This window comes from Balearica regulorum, chromosome 11, assembly GCF_011004875.1.
Source record: "Balearica regulorum gibbericeps isolate bBalReg1 chromosome 11, bBalReg1.pri, whole genome shotgun sequence".
Lineage (NCBI taxonomy): Eukaryota > Metazoa > Chordata > Aves > Gruiformes > Gruidae > Balearica > Balearica regulorum.
The window spans coordinates 8,800,898-8,806,183 of record NC_046194.1 but is presented as its reverse complement, the minus strand read 5'-3'; positions in this window follow the sequence as shown (position 1 = coordinate 8,806,183).

Genomic DNA, 5,286 nt, shown 5'->3' with positions numbered 1-5,286 from the left:
TGTTGTCTGTTATGCTCTGAAAATCCTGTCGAGCATGCACTAATCCAGCAGCGAGGATCAGACACTACGTACGGGGAGCTGGTTACGATTCAATAAAGGGCTGTTCCTGCCCTGCCTGGCTGCCTTTACTTCCCATTCAGGCTGCACCTTGCAAGATCAGATCTCAACTGTATGCAAGTGCCTTTATAAGCAAATGAGACATCGCAGTGGTCTTTTTTTGGTGTGTAAGAACGTGTAATTTATTTCATTTCACAAGCAGTTGTAGTTTGGTAACTATTTTGATGGGGAAATGGCTTCCTAGCTCTGTAAACATGCCAGTACCCAGTTGCAGATGTAAAGATGAAGAAGGTAGGGCTAGAAAAGCACAAAGATTCAGCATGCTGCAAGAACTGGCAGTGAGGATTTTCATCCCTAGGGGAGCTGAGAAAGGGACCGTACTAGCAACTGCCAAGTGATACAGGTTGGTGCAAGGTGTGTGTAGGGGACACATCTGAACGGCTGTAAACGTATTTCTGTGAGCAGGCTTTCTTCCAGCTGTTCTGCTCCGGTAAAACACTAACTAACTGGGGTGAAATGAAACATCTCAGAAGGTGAAAATCCTCACAGAGCCGGGTAGTAGAGGCAGGCCTGTGATAGTAAATCACCATGCAGGTAAATTTATCTAACAAGTGATTATTGGTGGCATCTTTATTTTTCCCCCCACTCTAACTAGAAAGCAAACCAACCCTGTTGTGTCTTCTGTGTGTCTCCGGGTTGCCCATAGCAAAGTGCTGTATGTGTGAGCTACAGCTTCGGGCATTAGGGGTGGGGGTTTTCCCAGATGGTCTGTGCTCTCCTACAGGTAGTGATCACCCACCAGGTAGCGATCCCCCACCTCTACCCTTCGCAAATGTAGCCAGGAAAACAGCCCGACAGCTGGTGTCTGTGTGTGTAAATAGGACCCATCTCTTCCCAATTCCAGTCCCAGCTCTGTTAGGTAGCTGGGGAGCTTGTCTATGCCCCGTTTACAATCCTGAAATCTCCGGAGCACTGGTGGGAATGCTTCAGGACTGCTTTTGGGAGACACTTAGACAAAACTTCACTCTCCTACAAGATTTTGCTACGCATGGCAGTATGTAACCCTATTTGTCCTGTCCCCCCCCACCCCGTTCCAACCCTGCCACTGAAAGCACCATGTCTGCCCATCGATTTTGCATGGGAGAGCGTGCCACTGCCCTGCGCGTTGTGCAGCGGCTGCTGGCGTGGGGCTGGATTTTCTCCTGGAGCCCCAGCGTCCGCCGGGACGGCTGCCCTCTGCCACGATGCACCGCTGCGAGCACGGCCAGCGTGCGAAGGAGCTGGGGCAGGGTTTGTCATAAGCGCGAGGTGTTGGCTTAGCGATCCTTCAGGACAAAATCCTTTTCCCTGGGGACAAACTTTCTGAGTACAGATGAAATGCGCTGCCTTCTCTGCGCTTTCTGCTGGGTAAGCTGCGTGGCCCGGGAAGCGCCGGAGCAGCGATGCCGATGCTTCGCTTGCCTGTTTCCTGTTTCGGAGCTGGGAGGTGATAAAGCCAGCCCTAAGGTGGGGGAGGAGGGGGGGGGGGGCACTTTTAAATGTGCATTGCAGTATATTTATCAGATCTTCTCCTCCTCAATTTCCTTTCTTGCCGATTTTCTCTCTTCCATTCACAAAATGCAAAGTACCCAACAGCAATCAGAGAAAACAAAATATGAAGTAGAAATGTCCTTTGCAGTGCAAACTCCTTACACCTGCGATTAGAAAAAACCCTCTTGCGCTTTCTAGTAAGGAATAACCACACCCCGATCCCCCCCGCCCCATCTAGCTGTATCTTTCGCACCATCTAGCCCCTCCCTGCCATCAGACCTTGCCCCGAGTTGTGCACACTCCCTTCTTTTCAGCATGAGGGAGGAGCTATTTTCTCGCACCGAGCATATGGTGCGAGAACGAACTCTGGGCACTTTATGAATGAATATATGCTCTACTTGAATTGTATTTTTAATAACTTTCAATATTCTGTTACTTGAACAGCGTACAAGAATGGGTTTATGTGAGCAATTGCTAAGAGCAAGGTCTTACACTTTGCTTCAGAAATGAAAAGATTTGAACTTGTATTTTTCTTACGTTTGACAAGTTTCTTGCCAAGAACCACTGAGTCATCGGGGCACCAGCGCCATCGGTTGCTCTAGTCATTGCACTCTTGCTTTAGCAAACCCTTACTGGTAGAGCGGGTGAGCTGGCTTCTGCTTTGCCGGGTGGCTGCTACCTGCCACGTTTGATTTAACCCAAGGAGCGTTCGTCTTTTGTGCAGCTTTGCATCGGGGATGCTGGTGGCTTCCCGCTGAAGCCAGCTGCATAACTGGGACACAGAGCCACCTTAGCCAGAATTACCCTTGCTAAGAAAGACACATAAAGTGTTTTGGTTTTATTTTTCTCCCCCTTAGAGCAAAAAAGCAAGACCTGAACTTGTTAAGATCTAGCACTGGGAGTTGCTGTTGTGCAAGGCACTGCATGAGCACCTACAAAAGCCAGTCCTGGCTCAGCGCACGCTGGATGTGAGCTGAGGAAAAGCAGATGAGGTGGGTGGGCAAGAAGTGCAAGGAAAGCAAGATAATGCTGGATACCACAATGAGCTGCTAACCTTTGCCAAAAATTCCTTTCGCATCAAAGGAGGTGAGCAGGAAAATGCTGAAGGTAGATAAGGTGGCTTTTGGGGTTGCTTTTTAAGTGTTTACAGGAATCTTGCAACACCTCATTTGGCTCCCACACCACCACCTCTCTAATGGGGGTACCTGGTACTGTGAGCAGAGTAACATAGCCTCAGTCTTAGTATGTGGGAGGATTTTGGTCTGGGTGAAATGAAAAAAAATTGGTGTAGAAGCGTGCGATTAATAAGCTGGTCTAGTGTCTACCTACTAAACCCAGCAGCCACGCAGCGGTGCAATGGGCTGCATCTATCTACCCCTCGCAGGGAGCTGCTGCCTTCCAGCTTGTTTATAAAATCACACCAAAAAACTACTGATGAAGCTCAAAGACTTTTCTCCACAGTGGTCACATACATTCCTGATGCAGCAGACTTTACATTTAAAAAAAAAAAAAAAAAAAATCTTGCTTTACCCTATACAAACAGAAAATCTTGCCCGAGCTGCTTTGCATGTGCTGCTGCTGCGCCTTCGCACGGCTGCACGCCGCTTAACAGAGCTGCCCCTGGCAATGCGGTGCGTGCAGCAGCGCAGTGCAATAAGGGGCTGCGGGGGACTGAACTCAGAGCAGGGATGCTCTGCAAGCGCTTCTGTTGGTTTGTTTGGTTTGTTTTTTTTTTTTTTTTTTCAAGTGGTTTGTGCTGAAATGCCATAGTGAAGGCAATCTGCAAACATGTTGAAGACAAACTTTTAAGGGGGGGGGGGTGGAAGGACAGGAGCTGTCCCAGCTTCTCAGACAGTGAAGCACAGCTGGGTGTCTACCCCCTGGGCTTTAATAACTGGCAACATCCTGAAATATTTGGAGCGGAGCAGAGGTGTGGGGAGCAGCAGAGGAGAGCTAACCCCTCCCGGCAGGCACCGCTGTACTCGGCTGCGGCAGACGCAGAGCCCCGTGCTGCGCCGACACCCCAGTGATGGCACATCCATCACCCCATCACGGGGACCGTGCCCACGGCTTGGTGCTGCTTCCCACCGCACAGCCACCTCCACGGGTGCAGTTTTTTATCTCCCCGGGATGATTTTTTTTTTCTATTGGCTTGATTTAGCCTCTCAATTCTCTGCTTGCCCGCTGCTCCAAAACACATGCAGTGCTTTTACTCTCCTGTTACTGTCAAGTTGTTTTGATCCTGGCAGGAGACTGCAGCCTGAAAGCAGTTTTAGCAGGAGTCTTCTGTTTGTGAATGAAGTGGAAATCTCTTTTTCTAGCTAAAATCAAACTGATCACAACAGAAAGGTCTAAAAAGAAGGAATAAGCCTGATTTTTAACTTGCTCTTCACCTATAAATGCTAACAACAGAAAACTTTTCTAAAAAAAATCCGATGTAAAATTAATGAAAGTGTAGACGTACAGAACTAATCACTTTACTGACCAGTTTCCCTGTAAACCAAGTTATTGTTTTCCTGAGGGAAAGCAGTATTTTATGTGGCAATTAAGGGTTTGACTTGTAGAAAGCGAGAACAAGCCGTTGTACAGACACAACTGAAAGAATACCCATGTCTGATTTGAAATGGGCTGGTTACATGTCCAGATAGCATGACCTGTTTGCGGGTAGAAGCTTTTAAAAGCTGCACCTCCCCTGTGCTCGAAACAACATTTGTGTGCTGGGGGGTCCCTTGCACCGCTCTCCTGGTGGTACCGATGCTCACCACGCAGACCAGGAGCTGCAATTAAGCTGTAAATCAGGAAGAGGATATTCCCCCGCCACCTCCCTGCCCCACAACTACTGACTGTGATTTATTAATTCCTAAAAATGGTCAAAACCCCAAATGTTCTGGGATTTGCAGCCACCAGCGCTCAACAGGAGACTGCAGGATCAGGGCTGCTACTGATGCAGGACAGGACAAGCGACCTCACTCCCACCGCAGAGGGTGGATGCTCGGCCACGCAGGCACCACCCTAGCCCTTCCCGGGAGGAGCATCCCTGACCCCACGGTGGTTCCTGTGTCTATCCCTCGCTCCCATCAGGATTGGGAAGCTGCGAGTGGTGCAATGCTAAGGGCAGAGGAAGAAAAACCCTTTCACCTTGGGGCTGGGCTTGCCCTGGAGCTCACTGCTGCAGACAAACCCTCAGGTGCCCCAGGCCCACCCACTCTTCCCATCGTGGCCCAAGTGCTGCCAGATGCTGGATGCCAACAGCCCCCCACCAGCCGTGCCCAACCTGGAGACCCCGATGGTGGCTGGGGGAGCCACATGTGGCTGGAGATGATCCCTCCTGTTGCAGGGCTTCCCAGGAGCACCTCAGGCACAACTATGGGGCCCCTCCTTCTTCCCACCCAGTTGAAGCCCTGACAGCCACTGATGTTGTGTCCACCCCCCCCCCCCAGCTGCTGGAGGCAGGGTGCTGCTGGGGGAAAGCACCCAGGGGCCAGCGCTGCCTTGTCCCCCCATTGCACAGTGCACCCCCCACCCTCCCAGGAGAAGCTGGGGAAGGGCCTGGCACCGTCTCCAGCTGAGGCTCCTGGGCCATAGCAGTGCCCTCTGCCCGCTCCAGCCCCGGGCTTGGGCATCAGGTACCCACCAGCACAGGGGAGTCGGGGTGCAGCCCCCTCCCGCTGCCCCCTCCCCATTAACGACACCAAGCCC